This window comes from Rattus norvegicus, chromosome 9 (genome assembly GCF_036323735.1).
Source record: "Rattus norvegicus strain BN/NHsdMcwi chromosome 9, GRCr8, whole genome shotgun sequence".
NCBI classification, from domain to species: domain Eukaryota; kingdom Metazoa; phylum Chordata; class Mammalia; order Rodentia; family Muridae; genus Rattus; species Rattus norvegicus.
Window position 1 is genome coordinate 119735819 of NC_086027.1, and position 22986 is coordinate 119758804.

General features: G+C 37.2%; 1 pseudogene; it reads right to left on the reverse strand.

Annotated features, from left to right (window-relative positions):
- Positions 1 to 11810: 11810 nt before the first annotated feature.
- Positions 11811 to 20342, reverse strand: Gemin8-ps3 (gem (nuclear organelle) associated protein 8, pseudogene 3; annotated as a pseudogene).
- Positions 20343 to 22986: the final 2644 nt, after the last annotated feature.

Genomic DNA, 22986 nt, shown 5'->3' on the forward strand with positions numbered 1-22986 from the left:
AAGCTAATAATGTTATTTTAAAGTCCATATTTTGTCATTATAAACCCTTTAAGCCCATTCCCTTAAATGCAGATATTTATAATTTATTCTCTGCCTTCTTATATTTTAGACTTTATATTATCTGAACTGATCAACTGCTTGTGTGTTATGACTGTTAGCAACAAGCCTATTTTAATATTAGACTCAAGTTACAAATTAAAGATATTCAATGCTCTTGAAAATATTTAGAAATAAGGTTATAAAAAGGTAGGGCTGTTATTTTTGATAAAATGTTCCATGAATGTAGAATATGCAGTAACTAAAAAAGCAGGTTTTATTTATTTCAGTGTTCTTAAGTTGCTTAAAGATTTCTAATACATGTTGAAGGAATGTGGGCATCCCTGTGTGACATTGAATTCCTGGTGAGTAGCCTGACAGTGAGGTATATGGAGCAATGGAAAGTAGGGTGGCCTTTGTTCACCTTACAGCAGAAATGAGTGCCAAAATTAACATACCTTTTTTCTAGTTAGAAAGCAGATTTCTAGAAGAGGCTTCAAAACATTAACATTCACATAATCTCTTTGGCTAAAGCATGAATTTGTCACTCAATAAAAGTCAAAGTACACCTATTTTTAACACTGTGATGTATTATACCAAACACTTTGTCTTTGATAGTTTGGCCAGCATTGTAGATAGAGATCATTGATGAGGGGAGAGAAAAGGGGAGGGTCATGGTCTCTGACTTTGCTTTAGAACAAAATAGAAAACTTCTGTCCATGAGAACTAGAAGATTGTAGTAACAACAACATTGGAAGTTGTATAAATCAAACCACTGACTGCGTCCCCAAATGGTCTCTCTCCATAGGATGCCAAACAAGGGATTTAGAGCCACAACAATTAAATTGGTAAGCTGGCACGGACAACTAGATGTATCATTTCTGTGAGCAGGTGTGAAGGCATCCATGATTTGTGCTAGAGTTTCAACACCAGCCCAGCCAGACACTGAATTTGATCCCCCTTCTCATTATAACCAAGGCTGGAAGAGACAAACCATCTGTTGGATTACCAAGGTAGAAATCACATTATAATGCGAGAAATTACCCAGAATGTCTGAGTCAGTTGGACCATCACTACAGATCCCTCAGAGAGTAGAAAATAAACTCTGACAAATGCGCTCCTATACTCAGCATAGGAGTCATTCTACCTCAGCTCAAATATATTCATTTCAGGCATATGGACTTTACAGAATTGTTAAGTTCTTTCTACAGCAATGTCTGAAAATTCCTAGTGTGAAATTGTCCTTTGCTCACCATGACTAAAATATTTGAAGTCACCATGAGACTTGAGCAGTTAGTTTGTCAGTAAATCTCCCTTTTGAAAAATATTCGTCATGCTCCATAGCACACTCATGATCCACAGATATCATGTGTAATTACAGTATGGACATGACACTTGAGGGATTTTGTGTAACAGTATGACATAAGTTAACACAGGTGTGAAATCAATGAGTTGCTTGAAAAGGCTCCGAGGACAGAGTGGGCAGAATGCTTAAGATAATCATCCTTTTCCCAACTCCTTGGATTCATGGAACACTGTAAACTGATCCTTTCCTCTTTCTTAGGAAATTTAGGCTCTACTTACTTTTAAGCTCTTGCCTTATCAATTAAAAAAAAATGAAGCCTGTGTTGATTACATGAGCTACCCTTATTTCCGTAATTATCAATTTTAAATACTGTTTGCTTACTACCATACCCATTTCAGCACATGTTTGTCTTTTACGATGTAGTTTTATTTTATAAATATGAGTGTTTTGCCTGCATGTATATGCATGTACCAGGTGTATACAGTGTGTTTACATAGGCTGGAATTGGAGTTATAGTTGTTAACCACCATGTGGGTGCTGTGAACTGAAGCTAGGTCTTCCACAAGAACAGCCAGGATTGTGAACTACTGAATCATCTCTCCAGCCTCCCTATATAACATTTTTGGCAAGCTCTAATAGCACTAGCTTTTGAAAAGGTTTTCTGGTCTGTCCTTTTGGGAATGAGAACTACTTTGTTTAGTAAAAATTAAGAATCTGGCATCAAGATCAATTTTCTTAGACTTTCTTGAACATACTATGCTTATTTCCAAATACAAGATCTCTGAGTTTTTACACGTGGAATTCATTTGCTAAGTGTATCAGTGAGAGATAGCCTCCTCCTGCTCCTCTTCCTCGATGATGATGATGGTGATGATGGTGATGATGGTGATGATGGTGATCAGCATGGAGGCCTTACAGTAAGCCTTTCGAGCACTTTCCTCAGTTCACTAACCCATCTCTTTCCTTGAGGGTGTCTTATTTTTAAATTTTTAACCTCCTGCAGGATGCTGGGATACTTGCTTCTCTTGTGCTCTGCTTCTCTTACACTGAAAAAAATTATAAAGTTATCCTTGAGAATTAAGAAAAAGGGGGTCTTTCCAAAAGAATCAAGAAGCCATCAGAGAACCTAAATTTCCAGCTAAATTAAACATTAAGCAAAAAAGAAAACATAAGGAAAACCTTACATAATCTGTTCATGAAGGATGTATTATAAGGTGAAATTGAAATGAGCTGAAGTGCTACTCTTAGCCGGTTGAAAACTGGAAATACCTGCAAATCAAAGACTGCTTGGAGATTCAGTCTTTATTCTTTTCTGCTTCAATTCTTGCTCCAAGAGATGACCTCTGTGATGACAATTCTGGGCTTGAGCTCCGTTATGTGACTAATGGAAGATAACTGCAGGGCACCAAAAGGATTCCTCTCCAGCCATCCCTCCTCACCCCTCACCCCTCACCCCTATTCTTGCTTGGCTCTAATAGGCTCCCTTCGTAGTTATGCTCCCCCTAGGTGTGGCTTCCTGTGTTGATAATAGTTGGGTGTTTCATTATCTATTGTTTGGTCCCTTGGTCTTGGAAATTCATTAAACTCTTTGAAATGAACTCTGTGGGTGTGCCATCTGCCTTCTGCTGTGATCCCAGCTGAGGCACCACAGCCAAACAGCAAGAACAGGTTTGGAAAGAAAAAGCAACATGGATTTCAGAAGGAGCCCAGGTGCCCATGGGCAGAGTTCTTTAAAACTGATGAAAATTAGGCATTACTATCTCGACAAATAAATATGAACAAGTAAGCAGGATATTTCTCAGATAACTAACAAATATCAAGGCAGCAAATGTACTGGGAATTTTATGTGAATTGTCATATTTCATTTTAATTTTTTGTTTTGTATTTGTATATGCTTTTGTGTGAGTGTGTTGTGCTTGTATGCACATGCACATATGAGTGCAGATCCATTCACCTGTGTGCACATGGATACCAGAGGAGGACATCCAATTATTCATCATTTTCTGTCTTATTTATCGGAGGAACTGTCACTGGGCCTGGATGGAGCAAGTTCCAATGAGCCCAGTGATCCTCCAGTCTCTGTCACCCTTAAGGATAGACAGAACTGTTCCCAGATTTTTGTAGCATGGGTTCTAAGATTAGGTTGTCATGCTTGCACGGGAAGCACTCTCACACATCATACAATTTATCCAACTCAGTGTGTTTGCTGTATGTCTTGATTTGCTACCCCAAATAGCCTTTCTGGTATCAAAGAAAATTTAACACACATGTTAAATAAATTAGTTTAAATAAATTATTCATGCAAATATACCTTACAAGCATTAACATTGAATTGTGCAATAATGAGATCATGAACCTTTACCACCTTGAAGTCTAGCCCTAACCCTTTCAGTTTCAATAGAGGATGAATAAAGATATCCTACAGTAAGATAGTGAACAAAAGAATAGGAGATACCCATAAGACTTTCTTCTGAATCCTTTGTCAGGGTGTCTTGAAAACTCCACTCTTTCTACTAAGGAATTTACTTCTTACTCAATTTTGAGCACAGCCCCTTCCGCATGATTCCTCTTCAGTTTAGTTTTCTACTGTATGAGTGCCTCTCTGTAGTAATTCTTGCACAGATTTTTTTAACAATATATGAAATATAATATATGTTCAGTAAGTAGTTCTCAAATGAAGTAGTTGATTAACCATAAAATGAGAAATTTGAGGCAATTGTTTTGACAAACTAGAGTCCTATTTCACATAGTTAAAGCAGTTTATGAAAAAGACTTAGGAACAATAGATTAATACCTAATGAACATAAATATCACCATACAAATCTGTTAACACTTATTCACTGACCTTCCTAATAGGTACTCCTTTATCACATGATGGGTGACATACTGATATAAGTTAAATATGCATATAATAAATTTCAGCTCCTGAACACTCAGTGCTAGAACCATGCATAGCAGGGTGCCCATCATGTTTCATAGCCATCTGGGTTTAAAATTCACTTTTAGTGTTCTATATATTATAACAAATGATTTTGTTATATATCTCCAGCCCAGGAAAATATTAAAATTCAAAATATGAAGTCTACATTCTATTGACTGATTAGTGCATTTGTATCTTATACAGGGGAAAAGCTGCAAGTCAAATCATCATAAATAGGGAACTGTATTTGTAAAGGTTTCCCACAAACAATATAAATAAGAGTAGAAACATATATTATATATAAGAATATAAATATATATTCTTAAAAATGGTATACTTAGCTGTAAAAATTCTGTGTACAAATGTGTATATAAAAAGGAAGGAGGGACAAATTGTCAAAGCAAGAGAGCAAAGAAGTATCATGGCATAAAATATTCACAATAGGAGTTAACCTCGGAGGTGTCAAGGGAGTTAGAAAAGTACATAATAAGAATTCATAACTGAAGGACTAGAGAAAAACCGTAGCTGTGCACATTGAAAATTCAAGTCCAGTGACCCAAGTCATTAGTTAAGGGACCTTGACAGCTATATTTGAGAAGCTATGGCTCCTGTGTGCTTTCGTGACTCTTTAGTCAAGTGTATGGTTGTAGAAATAAGGTAAGTAAAACATGAGCAGAGGAAGGAAGCACACATCACAATTTCCAACGTTTGCCTAGGTATCACTGCTGCCTCGACTCCTTCCTCTTCTCACCACCTTCCATCTGGACCCTGTGTAAGGAAGGGTCTTCATGAAAACACAATTCCCATCCTGACTCATATATCCAGGAAGCTATATGGTGGTGTTAGTATAAAATGTCCAACATCTATCACAATCAGTATAGCTGTTGTTACTGTCATTTTGAAGAAAGGTTTTTTTTTCTACCAGAAAAAGGATTGATAAAATGCTGAATAATTGATAAATGTTGGAATATGCTGCATGTAAAGCCCATTCTTAATGGCTCACCCAGCCAATCATTTACCTTCTTTAAGATAAATTACCTAGCTGGGCAGTGGTGGTGCACACCTTTAAGCCCTAGCACTTAGAAGACAAAGGCAGGTGAATCTCTGTGAGTTTGAGGCACATGAGTTCCAGGAGCCCAACTACACAGAGAAACCCTGCCCCCCCAAAAACAAACAAGCAAACAAACAAACAAAACAACCTACCAACCAAACAAACAAAAACAAAGAAAAAAAGCATGGTATCTAAGTTCAAAATGGACCAAAAAGGCAGAAAAAGAGACCAATGAATATCAGAAAAATCCTCTTCACAATTGTGATGCAAAATGGAGAACAGACAAATATACAGAAAAAAATTTAAAGCCAAATTTAAATTAAATTTAATTCAATTAAAATGTAATTAAAAATTAAAATTTAAGAAACAATAGGGAAATATGAAAGGAAAATACCTAAAATAGTTTCTTCTGGACTAATCTTATTGTTTCTTGCATTTTTGAGCTTCTTTCTGTAAACTTGATTTTGTTTTTCTTTCTTAATCCGCAATACGTCACATTTTCCCTGGTATTTTAAATGTTTGGTAATTTTCTTTATTTGATGATAGCCATTTGATTTTTAAAATGATGCGTGATTAGATTTGTGGTGTTTCTTAAAGAGTATTGAAGCTTTTAGGGAGCCTTTGTACTCACAGATCAATCCCACGTCTTAATGAGCTGTTTGGGGGTTTGACAGGGCATGTATAGATTAGCTTTCACAATGGATCTGTTTGAATTGTCTCCTTAAGACATCACCAGTGATGTCTGTTCAAAAGAACAAACATGTGTCTCTTTGGTTGGTTGGCATATGCAAATAGCTTTGTGTAAACAAATTGTTTGGAGCTGAGCCCTCATCTGTCAGTTGTTCTGGGCATCTTGGGAAGCCGTGACTCTCTGTGCCAGTGGAAAATTTCAACACCCAGGCCACAGAGGTGGCCTTGATCAAACCCAGAGGGACACAAAGAAAACAAAAAGACATGGATAGCAAGAGAAAATATCAAGAAGTGGAAGGGGCATGGGCGTCGGACAGGGGAAAGAGGGATAAAAGACGGTGGGATCAGAGAAACCAAAAATGCATTATGTGTGTGTGTACACATATGAAATTACCAAAGTAATTTAATGAATAAAAATGGTTCCCTGCTAGCTATAAAACTTGTTCCCATACCCATTTCCTGAATGATGCAGACATCAGGGTTCTTAACACAGATTCAGGATAAACCTATTGACTATTTCTGCCTTTCATCTTCCACATCAAGTCCTCTTTTTGGAGAGGACCACCCCCACCCTTGTGACTCAACAGCTGATCTTGGAAGCTGCCTTTGAATCTTGGGAAGTCCTTTCTATGTTTGTCTCTACTCTGCACTCTGTAAAACAATTCTACTTCCTTGTAAATCTCCTGTCAATAAATGGATTGCTCAATGCTCAGCAGCAGACTCAGGCTCCTGGACAGCTGTCTGTAACTTTTCTTCAGTGAGCCCCCTCTTCAGTATTCACTGTTACCCTTTTACCCTTCAAGATATGTAGCCCACGGTGAACATATAAACTAAGCAAGACCTTGTTACATTGTTTATTCCTTTCCTAGTAGTTAAATACTTCTAAAAAGGAGGGCATATACCTATACTTCAGGCCTTCATGAAGGTGCGGCAGGATGATTGTCGTGAATTTAAAGATAGTCCCAGCTACACAGCGAAACCCTTTATAAACAACAAGAATTCTGAAAACGTCCCAGTGTAGGAAGATTTTGAACTCTCTCCAAAAATATACAGAATCTTGTTGTCATCTTTCAGGCTTTTGTGTTACAATGCCACTGTGATCCAAAACCACCTAAACAAACAAGAAAAGGCATTGAAAGGAGAAAATATGAGAAGAAATTGTTCAGTCAATAAACAGAAAGGAATTGAGGACATTCAAAGTATACACAGAGAAAAAAATATCCTAAAACACTAACATACTAATAAATGATAAATGTTTTATTTAAATGTAAAAGGAAGTATGTGGATGAAAACCCAAAATCAAATAATATTCTGTTTACAAGATAATATTGAAAGGTTACAAAATACGTAAAATAAAGTGGGACTTGACAAAACCTTTCCCACAAGGAGGAAACAAAGCAATATTTGAAACGAACTGAGAGACATCAATGAAATACAATGATTCAGAATAACTCAGCATTTAATACGATGCCCTCAAAATAAATAAAGCAGTATTTGCTATACTCGGTTGCGGAAACAGTCAGTGATTCTCATAATATGTTGATTTCTAATATAAAGTAAGCAACAGAAAAGCATGATTTAAACACTACTCTGAATTAGTGTCACCTAGTAAAAATAACAGCTCTCCCGTAGAAAACCTTAATTTAATCTTCAAATTAGCTAAGGAAAGACTTGCTTGGCTTTACTCATTCCTTTTACAGAACATGATTATGGAAGGTAATCAAGACAGCTATGCCTGGAAAAAGGAAGCCAGTCATGATAGCGCCAAGAGCATTTTAAAAACGAGCTGGAGAAAGCTCTTGTGGCAATAAGCTCTCTGACTGCCAAATACAAGGAAGAAATTAAGTAACAATGTGCACAGTCTATTTAGAAGATTGAAATCAGGGCATGAGGAATATTCCTACTTTGATTATTCTATTGTGACACAAGTGCAGTTCTGAAACCTTTTGATTTCTAAATGAATTAAAGTATCAGCTCTAACTGGTCCTACAGATGTACTCCTTTGCTCATTTTGACTTGTCTAAAAGCTGATTTTCTTTCCTCTTTTTCTCTCTTCCTTTGTAAAAAAATAACTTTTTTTTACAAATAAAATGTAGCTTGTTGTAATATTTAGTAACAACTTACAACTCATAAATTTCAAATCAAAGCACTATAGTATCGATACTTAGACATTCCCAAGAAACTTTAGAAGTATTTACCATATGAAATTCAGTGGGGTTGATGATTCCTGTTTGAAAACTTTCTTTCCATGAAGCTTAAGAAAATGATGAATATTCCTTACTCTTTATAATTAAGGATAATGGCCATTGGAAGAACGGAAGTCCATCTTGTATAGCAGCTCAGCTATCTGCAGAACTTTACATGGTTCTCTAGTGCCCATCATACCAGTGTCCCGCAGCTCCAGTACTCTCCTCTGCTACACACAGTTGCAACATTTTTTTTTACAAATCTCTTTATTATGTTCTTTTTCTTTGAGAGAATGCAAAATGTAAAACCCAGAATCAGGAAACAGCATAAAACGACACACAGGAACAGTTTGCAAGTTTAGACTGTGGTTATTAGTGATCGATAAAATTTTCTATGACTGTTGACAGATTGGTGATGCTATTTAAAATGTAAAAAGTGGGGCTGCAGACATGGCTCATCAGTTAAGGTCACTCAATGCTCTTTTTCATTTCCTAGCATCCACATAATAGCTGGCAACCATTAGTAATTCCAGCTCTAGGGGATCTAATGCCTCTTCTGATCTCTACAGGAGCCAGTCAATCATGGGGCACACACATAAAACCAGGCAAAGTACTCATATACATAAAATTAAGTATCTACTCATTCAGGAAAAAATTAACTTTAATAAAACAAATAAGTTCTCATGATTAATTTGACAGTGTAAGCCTTTGCTACCATAAACTAGTACATCCTAACAAAAATGTTTCAAAATAAAATATGCCACAATTAGGATATGCATGTTGTTAGCTTACTTAAGGTGGTTAATGAATGAAATTGTAAGTTTATACTACAAACTGGGAATTGTCAAAATCCATCATAGATCATAGGGTGTGTGTGTGTGTGTGTGTGTGTGTGTGTGTGTGAGAGAGAGAGAGAGAGAGAGAGAGAGAGAGAGAGAGAGAGAGAGAGAGAGAGAGAGTGTCAAATATTTAAAGGACAGACACAGAAAGTTGGCAACTTTTTCACTACTACCAAGCTTATGTTTACCCAAGATACAGGGTTTCATACTGAATGGTTTGCATCAGCTTTTCTGTGTGTGTTAGAAATGACAGGGATTTTTGTAGTATTGTAATTGCTATTCAAATAAGATTAAGGGTTTAGTGAAAAAGACACAAGCCCTGGCTCCCTTACTTTCTTCCTCTTTAGCACATATAGATTCTGTTTTCTCTTTGTAGAAAAAGAGTAACCTTAGACTTCTTTCTCTTAAAAAATTCTATCTTTCTAGTTTTCTAATATGTCCATGTATTAGACCATATCCTGTTGTAAAGATTTTCAATGAATTTGAACATACATCGAGACACGTCTGCATTTGTTAAAAGCACTTCTATAATGGATGGAGATTGCAGTGTCATTTTAGTACAATATTCATATAACTCAAAATTCTGACCATACTGTCTTATAAAATCAATATTTTATTCATTGTATTTTAAAATAGTAAGAGAAAATTGTCTTTGGAGTGTGTTCACAAAATTACTAGGCATTTTGGATGCTGGCTGTTCTTCCATGGGACCCAGATTTAATCGCCAGCACCCACATGACAGCTCATAACTGCCTGTAACTTCAGTTTCATAGGATTTGATGCCTTCACCCAAATATACATGCAGGCAAACATGAATGCACATGAAATAAAAATTCATAAATTATATTTAAAATTTTCACATGTGACACGACGGAGTAGACAATTTCTAAGGTCAATACCCCTTATTATTATTAGTGAATAAGTGGGAATCTGCCTCCTGTACCCAATTCTAATATTCAGTTATTATCATCTTTTTTTTTCTTTTCTTAGGAGCTGGGGACCGAACCCAGGGTCTTGCGCTTGCTAGGCAAGCGCTCTACCACTGAGCCAAATCCCCAACCTCAATTATCATCTTTTATAAAGCATCTAATGATAGGGTTAATGATACTAATGTAACCAACACCGATTATGAAGACAATTACTTTTGCTTTCTCTGAGTGGTTCTTCTGTCATTCAAATCAAGGCTCTCACAACTATAGGATGTGAGTTTATCTTATATTTTTGTATATATTTCGCTTTTATTTTCATTTCTTTGTGAATGTCTATAACATTGTTGGTAGTAAATCTTTGCTTAGTAAGTAATTAAAACACTTTCTGTAGCCACCTGATAGATATAGTTGTCCTATTTTATTTGATAAGAAAACTAAACAAGATTCATTAGGATAACCACACAGATAGAATTTCCAGTTAGTCCTTGGGTTTGCTCATTCATGAGCAAAGGTCAGAGGAGCACCATGAAAAGTTTGGTTGTTCAAATTCCTTACAGAGTCTTCTTATTGTGTGTCTGTCTCATTTTGATATCACTTCCCTAATGTTGGCAATTTTATCTCCACCTTTAACAATAGATACATACCCACATAATCACTGACTTTTTTACTTTTCTTTTTTTTTGGGGGGGGGGGGAAGAAAGGGTTTATTCTACTTACACTTAGACTTTGCCATTCATCACCAAAAGAAATCAGGACTGGAACTCAAGCAGGTCAGGAAGCAGGAGCTGATGCAGAGGCCATGAAGGGATGTTACTTACTGGCTTACTTCCTGGTTTGCTCAGCTTTCTTTCTTTCTTTCTTTCTTTCTTTCTTTCTTTCTTTCTTTCTTTCTTTCTTTCTTTCTGTCTGTCTGTCTTTCTTTCTTTCTTTCCTTCTTTTAAATTTTTTTCTCCATCTTTATTAAATTCGGTATTTCTTTTTTCCATCTTTATTAACTGGAGTATTTCTTATTTACATTTCAATTGTTATTTCTCTTCCCGGTTTCCGGGCCAACATCCCCTAACCCCTCTCCCCCCCCTTCTCTATGGGTATTCCCCTCCCCATCCTCCCTCCATTACCACCCTCCCCACAACAATCACGTTCACTGGGGGTTCAGTCTTGGCAGGACCGAGGGCTTCCCCTTCCACTGGTGCTCTTACTAGGATATTCATTGCTGCCTATGAGGTTGGAGCCCAGGGTCACTCCATGTATAGTCTTTGGGTAGTGGCTTAGTCCCTGGAAGCTCTGGTTGGTTGGCATTGTTGTTCATATGGGGTCTCGAGACCCTTCAAGCTCTTCTAGACCTTTCTCTGATTCCTTCAACGGGGTCCCATTCTTAGTTCAGTGGTTTGCTGCTGGCATTCGCCTATATATTCACTGACTTTTTTTCATTCACTCATTAAATACTTATTTAGCTCTTATTCTGAACCCTATACTGTCCTGTGCATTTTAGTATTACAATGAGATGAGTTAGATTTTGTCCTTTTCTTCTTAGAACTTACAGTCTACGGTTTCAGGATCATACACAATGAAATTAAAATAGCCCCAAAGGCTGTGAGAATAAGGTTCATCACATAATATTTTTCTTGGCAGTTTATTTACTTTTTTCAGGACAAGGAAGAGTATTTAGTAGAATTAATGTGAGCAGTACCTGAGATATAATGTATAGTATCTAAAATGGCATAAATATTTTTTTACAAATAAAGTTTTATTGAAACACAGTCACATTCATTTGTTTATTCAGTAATTGTGGCTGTTTTTATGCTATGAAGGCAACAGGACTAGGCAGTTATGACACACACAACATGGCCTGCCAAGTCCAGAGTATTTACTCTGAGGTCTTTTATAGAGCGTGCGGGTTGACACCTGAGTAACAAGTGCCTACAACTTGTCCAACAAGTAGAACAACAACTTGTCCTACTGTAATTTGAATCATTTTCCGAGGCATGCAAAGAGTTTGTAGCTAGCCTTGGCTGTATGAAAACTGATCACAAAATGTAGGAATAAATGACATGTGGCCTATGGCTTTTATGATATTCTGGACAGTTTAAAGGAGGAAATTAAAAATGCAAAACAATAGGCAGTATCTCTAGGCAATAATTTCAATGAACTGGACTGTTACAGAGAAAACCAAGGGCCAGTGCAATACATATGTCAAGTGAACATTCCTTATGTTGGCAACAGTAGATCTCCTGCTGACAGAATTATAAGTGGCTGACAGACTGTGTCTGCCATGTTGCTATACGGGCCTCTTTCTCTGAAAATGTCCAGAAGAGATAACGAGGGAGAAGCTAGGAACTGTGAGGCGTTGCCTGAGTCCGGTCCCCAGGACTCAGAACTTCAGGGGAATGACAGGCCAGTACTTCAGCTGCTTTCTGTCACAGTGATTGTCAAAGCTCAGCTGCACAGCAGCCTCCATGGCCAGGATCTTGGGAGCACTGTTCCCATATAAGCGCTTCGTTTCTACTTGACGCTGCTCCCAGGGCGTCTCAGATAGGGGCTCTGCTGACCTGTGGTCGTTGAAGTACAGGCCATGGTCCGCATTCAGATAGTCATTGAGAAGCTTCTCGTCCAGCTGCTGCTGTCACCTTCGCTCTTCTCTGTGCCTCAGTCTGTGCGAAGTACTGGCGGAGCTCCTCAGTGATTTCCGTATTGCTCAGGTCACATTCCACTTCCTCATCTGAATCCGACGCCAGCTCTTCCTCTTCACGCAGTGCTTCATCTTCTCTTGTGGATCCCTGGGTTCTATAGCTGTTATGAAGAGGCTGCTCGGAGCTTTTGAGATGGAAAACACTGTAGGGAGACTCCTGCCACTCCATGTGCTGGCCTTGAGAGTTCCAAGGATGTCCAGCCTCATAAGCAAGGGAGTTCCAGGGAAGAACTCCATGAGGGAAGAACCATGCGGAAGTGAAACAGGAATCCCAGAACTTTCTGTAGGCATTCTGATGGCTTTGCATCCAGAGCATTGAATGAAGATAATGTTGCCAGTATCTTGCATATACTGGGCGAGAATCCCAGGATGTAGTAGCCCTCCATTTTTGAGGCCGTTGCTGTTCTCTCTGATTGCAAAAGTTCAAGTGGGAACTCGTGGGCACGCAGCTTGCAGATCTCGGGCTGTGGGCAACAATGGACCTAGTTCTCGTGGAGGCATAAATAGTCTATAATTAGGGGATGCTTAGTCAGCTACCACCAGGTAGTTATTTGTGTGAAGGAATTAAAAGTAGAAAATGGAGACTAAAAAAGAGATGGCTTGGAAATGGGGAAATAATAACTATAGAGGATGGAAATGTATGAGATGATGGGGATTGAGATTGACAGAGAAAAGGGAATTAACATTTTCTGCCTAAGATAGCATGCTTTTCTGGAAGGTCTATCTTTGTAGATCTTTTTTTCTTCATGGCAAACATGGATGTCCCTTGCTACTTCAACGAGGCACTAAATCAGAAAGTAAAGAAATGCCAATTATTGGTAGAGATATTTCTTCTCATGGTCTCAATGCCATCACTAATGAGGGAAAAAAGTGTCTGATCGAACTTAAGCAATCTTATACTCCTCAGTTAGTAAAGGTATTTTGTGGGAATACATTGTGCTTGAAGACCAAGGTCTTCCTTGTCAACTGTGAAGCATCATAGGACCTTTTCTGTATTATTAGTAAAATATGCACACAAATCCAGTTGAATTTGCATGGAGAACAGCCACAAAGTCAAAAGGTTTGTAAATGAAAATGTACCAGGAAACTGAGATTTTGGAAGAAAAACAAATATCTGATATATGACAACTTAGCTTCATGAAGGGATTCAGCTAACAGTTCGAAAGGAAAGAAAAGTCATAAAACCAAACACAAGAACTCCAGTAAGAACAAATGATATTACCTGCATAACTATATAGGGTTTCCAATGGAGCAGCCCTTCCAGAAAACTTTGGGAAAGTATTACATGGGATGCAGTCTGAAGATGCTTTTTTTTTTTATAAAGTATACAGAGTAGCTTCTGATCAGCCTTACATAGATGGTTCCAAAGAAGAGATTCAGGTATTCTCAGCTAATTTCTTTCACATTTTTGAATAAAATCCACTTGAGAAATGAGTACAGAAGGCTATCTTACATAGCAGATTTCACATTTTCACCTCTGTCCACACCTGTACCAGAGAATCACAGCATTTGCCCAAGTACTGATTGCATTAAAGGTTTGGAATGACAGTCCACTAGAAATAGGCTGAGATGAATGGACTATCCACTTCTTTTTAAGCTATCAATTTAATTTCTACTCAGAAATGTTTTATAGTCCTTCATCATGAAATATGATTCCTTTACTCTGTGCTTGAATAAAACCTATTCTCTTGGCTTGCTTCTTTCATTGCCTTGAAAGCACTCTGGCAGGATTTTTATTTGCTCTATCCAATTTCTTATATCAATGGTTTCAGGAATTTTTGATCTTTCATATAGTGATCTTTTCCATTTAAAAATATATAATGAAGATATTTCAGCTGCTAGAGTTTCTAATAGGCTGCAGAGAAAAAAGAATGAATCAAATAGATGTTCACACACACACACACACACACACACACACCACATTAAAAAAATGCAGAGTGGCATCTTGAAAATGCAAGATGCTAAATTGTAAGACATTAAAAGCTATGTCTGGTCTTTTGCTAATAAGTACATTTAAAATTTAAATTTAATTTTGTTTCTAAGTAAGAATTTAAAATGAAGTGGTGACCAGAGTGAAGAATCAGCAGAACACAGCATTAAAAAGATATAGAAGGATGTATAACTTCTTTTATTCTGGACTCAGTGGTCATTATGCACTCATTTCATTGCTTATTTCTAGCATTAAATGTTGAAACTCACTGGATTTCAAAATATTAAGAGAGGCAAGGAAAAATAGGTACCACTGACCTCATCTGTTTCCCCTGTTATCTTTCAAATCCTCTCTTTTACAAAATCAAGGAGCTGTTGACAATGTAGTATTCAATATTTGGCAGTAGAATCTTCAATTTTACAAATATTGTTTCAAACAGATAGCTACTAAAGAAATAGTTTGGGTAAACTATGACCTTTTGTGAAATCAAGACAATGGTTCCATAATATAAGTTTATGAGACACACTGCCATCCTGATAAACATATGCAACTGCCAGGAATATACACTGATTAATATTCAAATAACTTGACACTTGCAATTGAAGAGCAGACAGAATTACAAGTGAAAGGGGCCCATAGTCATTCAGTTATTTTCTCACCTAAATAAAATGCCATCATAGATGATATTTTCATTTATTCCCTCCATTCTTCTATTATTTTGAATGCCTTTTGGTCTCTAGGCAACCACATGATACTTCTTTTTGTAAAATATCACCCACCACCCTGTCAGCACAGGAATAATATTTTTAAAGGACTTCGCAGCCTCTCTGGAATTATGCAAAGTTAGAGCAAAATGCAAATCAGGAGGAAGAGAAAGTAAAATACAATTATGATACTTTGTTTTGAATGTTATGGAGCATAGACTGAACGAAGACGGAGCTTGGAAATGATAATGAACTTCACAATAAAAAAGGAGGAGAAAGAAGGTAAAAGATGAATTTATTTCCAAAGAGTATCTATTATGAAACTCTGTTGATCAAAGTCTTGGGAGATATTAATGCTATTCATGTTCCTTCCTCAAAACCTATTACGGAATACAGAGTACTCACTTGAGAATAACTGTCCCTAGAAAAGTACCAGTAAATAAGACTAGCAGATGCAGTGCTTAGCCAGAACAAGGAAAACCTATACAATAAAATAATATCTTGCAAATCATATACATTATGATGAAAGAGGCATCCACTTACTTGCAGTTCTCTTTCAGAGAAAGAATAATATTCATCGAGTGTGAAGTAAAAGTAGGAAAATTTTGTTTTAATTTAATGAACTGTCCCAAAAAGCAGGATTAGTTCTGGGAATTGCAATACCTCCAAACATAATGGAATTGTTCAGAAACAGAGTTTAAGTTATAAGTTTGCTTTCGTGTCCATACAGATGCAAAGAGATGACAGGTTATTTGCATCCAATTTATCATGCTTCCAGCAAGCTCCTATTTTTCCTAATCATCTGTTCTTTCCCTTAAACTCAGATGCAATTATTCAAGCTAGAATGTAATCATTGATTGCTATTTTCTTTCATGTCTCACATTTTATATTCAGTACAACAGCAAATCCTATGGTATCACATGCTGTTTGAGGGTCATCTCTGTTGCAAGTTTTCCGCAATGTGGTGTTATAGCCCTGCTCTAAGTGGGTGGGTTGGGTTCTCCAAAGAAAGTGCTACAACTCTGCTCCAGTGGAAAGGTTTCTCCAATGCATGTGTTATAGCTCTGAATTGAAAAATATCCTGGAAGTCAGGAGACAAGAAACACCACAAAGTCACACTGCATAACAAACCTCACAGGAGAGATGTACTGGGAAGGAAAAATCCAGGAGGGTAGCAGCCTGTGGGAGAAGCAACAGAGAAATAAGGAGAAGACATCATTTACATGGTGTTGCTTGGGGGACAGAGCTTTCCAAGGTAGAGATTTCCAGGGTCGGAAATGATGGGTTTTCAAGTCTTAGGTTTGGGCTTTTTACTCTGTTGAGCAGAGGTTGGCCATCTGTGTCTAGAAGGGCTGTTTTGTCCCTTAGTATGTTCTATGGGCAGGGTCTGATGGTTGGAGGTTCTCTGAGGGGGGACAAGCCTGGCTTCTCGGTGTCTCAAGGGCTTACAGGCATCATTCTGAATGGTCTGAATGTTCTTAAAAATAGTTGACTCCGAGCTATGGTTAAGAGGTAGGATTATAGAAGACCAATATGAGAAATGTAATGTGGCTGGCTTTGAACCTAGAAAAGGAGAGTCATAAATTCATGAGTGGTTTCCACTATTGTGATGTGTCACACTCCCAAGCCATGGGTTTGTGAGATGAAAAAACTAGGTTTTTAAGCCAAAACCAAGAATAGGGGCTTACTGTTTCTCATTAAAATAGTTCTGTAATACTTTCTCTATGGAGGTATATACAAAGCTACTCCAAAGATGCATGGTTCACATTTACTTTGTCTTTCAATTTTTATTTTGTGTGTGTGTGTGTGTGTGTGTGAGAGAGAGAGAGAGAGAGAGACAGAGACAGAGAGAGAGAGAGAGAGAGAGAGAGAGAGAGAGAGAAAGAGAGGGAGAGCAAGAGTGAGAGAAAAGTGGGGCAAAAGAGAGTAGGGAGACAGGCACATGGAAATGGAGTTGGGTGAGTAGGGAAGGAAAGAATATGATCAAACACGTTGCATGAAAAATGTTAAGTGCAAAGAAATTAATTTTATAAAAGAAACAAAACACTTATAACAATGGGAAAATGTACAAATACAAGGTCCTACAATGAAGTTACTAGAGATAAAATAAAAATTATGAGTACAAACTAAAAAATATAATTGTGATATTTGGCATAGTGTAGTCAGCTGATTAAACATGGAGCTATAGTTTATAGTAGAAAATGAAAAAATATAGTTAGATTTAAATGTCATTAGATATAACATTTAGCTATAGCAGAAAACAAGAGTAATTATAAAGAGAATAAACTGTAAATGTCTCTCTGTTACCACAAGAATCACTAATGAAAGTATATAAAGAAGCTTTAAAAAAAACTTAAAGAGGCTACATTTGGGATATTGCCTAAATGAAGTAATCTTATTTGAGAAAGAAAAAATGATAAAATTTAAGGAATAAATATTTTACTTTACAAAGCCACTTTCCCCAAATGGAAGGAATGCTTTGCAAAAATTAGCACCTGAACATCAACTCATCATGTAAAAAATATATTAGTGCCACTAGAAAACAATTCCCAGTATAGATGGAGCATAAGTGCTTAAAACTCATACTGCCCTCACAGAACAACTTTGAGGGGTGACATGGTTATTTGGCTTACATTTTCAGGTTAAAATTCTCTATTGCAAGGAAATCAAAACAAAAATCTGCAGTAGCTAGCTACATCACATCTATGGTCATCAAGACCAAAGATAAATAAAAACACATACTCAGAAAGAAAATCTGTCTAGAGAATTGTGCCTGGCATAGTGGGCTAGACCTTCCAACTTCAAATGACACTTTCAAGACCATTAGAGACATGCCTACTCAAAGATACTAAGGAATGACTGGACTAATGAATATAAGAAAAAAATCACCATGCAAAATGCATCATGTCAAAGATTTATTGACAAAAGGAAACACAAGTTGGCTACCTCTGAATTGGGATGGACATAGTATAGGCTATGCTATGATGACAGTCTTTATAGGGAATTTGGAGCATGGTGGAAACAAGTCACATTGGCTGTTAGTGAAGATGGGTCATTGGCTTTGGGTCATTGAAGGTAGAGTGTGGGGAGTGGGGTAGGAAAACTCTGAGGCACCAGGTTCCAGAATGTGGGTGGTTCTCAGGGCGACCGATGTTCTTCCCTTTCTATAAATGTTAAGGAAATAGGAAGGGTGAGTAGTGAGAAGTGAGGGTCCATGCTTATTACACTGCTTTCTGTTGTGTAAGGGCAGCATAGTCCCCAGGCTGGGGACATGGCAGTGGGGGGGGATATGTCAGCTACAATATGCAACAAGTAGGGCCTGGGGGATGCTGGGAAAACCTGGTGGAAATGGAAAAAGATCAACTTTGGTATGTTAAATAGGCACCTCAGTTAGCCATTTGTCCCAGGTTTCAAACCTAATGACTACAGGTAATACAGTCCAGACAATTCCACTTTAAAAATCTTTTCCCAATTGAGTCCAGATGGTGCAAAGTTGACAGCTAAAACTATCAAAACTAAATATAAAATATCTCCCTCTTTATTCATTTTAATAGCACCTGAGACTTACCTTGTGCATGAGTTACTGTGATGGTTCTCTATGACATCTCTAATGTCTAAGTCTCATGACTACCCTGTGAATTTTATTCTCTATTTTGATAAATCTATCTTCAGACTTTGTACTATAACATAGGTGTTGCCTAAAACTTTGTTTGAATAGATACTATTATTTCATCATGATCAAGAGCTTGGAACACAAGACATAGTAAGTTTCTTCCATGTATGTACTTATTTTATCACCATTGAGAAATATCTCACTAGATTTCTTTTAATTTTTCAATCAAATTTATTGTTTGCTCTAGAAGCATGTTATGTAAAATAGGACATTAGTGGACACAATGGCTAATAAGAAAATATGCAATCACATTATGCTTTCCATAGTCTTTTGTTTGTTCAATGATCCCACCCAGAACTATATTTTGTATTAACTTAACATGTCTCCTTAGACTCTTCTGATCTCTGAGGTTTTGACATTTTTTTCCACATGCCTTTCAGCATCTTGATAGTTTTGAAGTGTATCAGCTACTTCTCTGGAGAATGACTTTCAATTTAGAATGGTTAAGTATTCTGCCATGTCCATTTTGGGTATGCATTTGGTGTAAGAAAACTACAGAATAAAATGCTTTGCAGTATATCATATCTGAGGTGCATGAATATCTCACTAGATTAATGTGCTGGGATATGTTAGCCTTTTCACTTCCCTCCCCCTTACATTAACCATGCTCCTTTCTTCCAAAAGAGCTGTGTGAGTATAATCATAATAAAGTTATAAGGATTCTTTATGATACAGTTTTGCAAATATGGTTGCCACCCAAGCATGTGCTCATTGCAAATGCTGCTATGATAGGGTCTATGTAAAAATGTCTATTGATTGAACAACCCCTTGAGATAACTGAAGGTAAGATATTTTGCTTTAGATGGTTTCTACATAGCAATGGAACATATTTTCTATTGTTTAAAAATGTAATCCATGTATGTAATAATTTATTCTTTTTTGTTTGTTTTTTGTTTTTTTTAATTTTTTATTAGATATATTTCTTTACTTACATGTCAAAGGTTATTCCTCTTCCCGGTTTCCTGTCTGTAAGCTCCCATTCCCTGCCCTCCCCCTCTCCCATATGGGTATTCCCCCTATACATCCCCCTTATTGACCCCTGCCATATTCCCCTGCACTGGGGGGTCCAACCTTGGCAGGACTAAGTGCTTCCCCTTCCTCTGATGCCCCAACAAGGCTATTCTCTGCTACATATGCAGTTGGAGCCCTGGGTCAGTCCATATATAGTCTTTCTGTAGTGGTTTAGTCCCTGGAAGCTCTGGTTGGTTGACAAGCGTACCATCCATCTCTTTCCTTTGGTCCTTCATTATCCCACCATTACTCCATCCTTAATTGTGTGTGTGTGTGTGTGTGTGTGTGTGTGTGTGTGTGTGTGTGTGTGTTTTCTATTGTTAAACTCACCAAGTCCACCTGGTGCTGCTTGAACACACATTGGAGCATCTGCTGCATTGTGGACATATCCTCTCAGGGGACGTATCTTTGGAAAAAAAAAACAACTGACTCTTCTAATAGTCATTACTGGCTAATAGCGTCTCAGCTAGTGGTGGCATTTCTTGACTGTCCCCTTTTCTATGTGGGAATTTTGTCTCAATCTTGCATGGCTCTCACACATGCTGCCATAACTACTTTGATTTCATATGTGGAGAACTCTGTTGTGTCTAGAAAACATTGTTTTTCGGTAGCCATCACGGCCCCTGTCTCCTGCAGTCTTTCATTTTAATGAGCAAGTTGCCTTGAAGATGAAGAAAGCTTGACTATTTTTTTTTGCTTCACAAGCTTAGACCCCAGCTTTGTGTGAATGCATGGAAATGGTAGGTGACACACAGGATAAATATTGCTATGTGCTGCTTTCGAACCATTTTGTAATTATATTTATTTTAAAAATTGTACTGTGAAACAAAGTTCACGATAAAACAGTAACTCATAAAAGCTTCAATCTCAATGAGAGACAGACAAATGGATCTTCTTCACAGATTGAATAGTAGGGATCATATAGGGGATAAAGGCATTTTTCCCTCCCTCCCTCTATAAAGGCATTTTTAAATGAAGGTATTAATGTGGGTCTGTAAACTGGCAGAAGCATGAGTTTATGAATGCAGCCAGAAGCAAAGAGTTATATGGAAAAGTGCTGGCTATTGGAAGTACAATTCTTCAATTTCAGTCTGGAATATCTGACATTTTATTGCTGCTATGCAAATCCCTATCTAGCAACATAACTTGACCAGTAAGCAATGACTCCACAAGAAGTATTGACAGCTTGCTCGTTTGCTAATTTTTTCTCTGCTGTTAAGTAAAGAACCAGGAATGAAATATTATTAAATGAGATAGCATGAAATAGCTGTTTGAGTGGCAACATGCTGGTGGACTTGAGAATTAATTGCATCTATACCTCTGACTTTCCAATCAATAACCTGCTTGTCACCAAGTAAAATGTTTCTTGGGGGTATTCTAACTTAGGGGAGGTAAATGGTTTGGTTGAATAATCTCTATGTAGATACACAGTTCACATTTGGTTCAAAATACATCCAGAGAGAAACCAAAAATGACTCAAGAGGCTCTTCATACATTTTATTCAGACCTTTCACAGAAGAACAAAACCTTTTCCCCATTCTGTTGAAAACTGGAGGTTGGTTTTTCTCAAAAGGAAGTCTGTGATGATGAAAATGTTGCATATATTCTCAGCTTAATATGATTACCCCCATCTAACTACTGAACATGTAAAGGGGATGTAGTAGAACAAACATTTTTAATTGTTTAAGTTTCTCCGAGTGTAAATAATTCTAATAAGCTAGTAACCAGCTAACTGAGCAGCGCAACTGAATTATTGGCTTCCATTAGAGTAAAACAGACCAGAAAGCCTTGAAAGTATCCAAAGCGGACAGTGTTCATCGGAATTGTTTTCAAGTCCCATCCGTATTCATGTTTTAATAAAGCCCTGTAAGGGGTTGAAATGGACAGCGAATGCCAAGGCGAAGCTCTGAGAGGGTGCTGCATAATGACAGAGATGCTCCAGCCATGCGCCTCACCTGGCATTTATATAAATTAGAAAGGCTCATTTTGTCATTAACCTTTTAAGTGAAGCCTCCTGCATGCTTCTTCTTAGCCGGAAGAAATACCACTATAACTTAGAGTAGCCAATGCTTTAAAGGGCAAGCAATTAGAGGATATAAGTATTAAACCTAATTCAGTTCTTTATGGGGAATCACACATTCAAGTTTTCTTGACCTGGATAAATGTGTTGGAAAGAAAAATTTTAAGTGACTGCCTGCTCAAAGAAAAGAAATTTTGTAGTAATTTTTAATAGCTTAATAAGAAATTAAGGTTTGGGGGGAACTATATTTTTAATTAACCAGTATTACAATCTGATAAAATACCTAATGTGGTAACACTTATGATTAAATTGGTCTTTTTCACTTTATTTATTATAAAAATATGCATATGCCCTAACTTTGAGATATATTCCTAGCCTTGATAATATTGAGGCAAATTAACATGTGCACACACAAAATTATCTGCCATGGTCCCAAAATCAAACCAGTAAACAAATATAGTTGATAAGCTGTATTTATATGGTTAAGGTTATGATTAAAAGCATAAAAGGGGACATTTCTATGATACATGGTCATAATTTTTTAATTCATTAACAAGAATCCCCACTTGATATCTGGCATTCAGAAAATACCCAGAAAATTTTGATCACTTCTGCCTTTAAGAAGTTTAAAGCTTCAGAAGGCTATACAACAGAATCATTAAATAACAATCTACTGCTTTTGCTATAGTGGAGACTATCCACAAGGGACATGAGCGGCTACTGGTGCAATCAGAAATTGTAGGGCATTCAAACAAAAATAGTTCCCCATGGGATATTTTCATTTCTGGTGCTCTTCAGGCATTGAGAAACAGGGACAAACATTTCCAGAAAGCAGAATGAGAATTTCTGCAATGATCTGAGGTTAGGGAAGGCATCATGCATTTACAGCCGAGGGCATTTATCAGATTTTGAGGATAAGGAACTCAGAATTCTATAGCTAGAGCTGAGTCTTCTGCATTTATCAGAGGGAGATGATGAGCCTCAGGGCTGCTGCACCTCAGG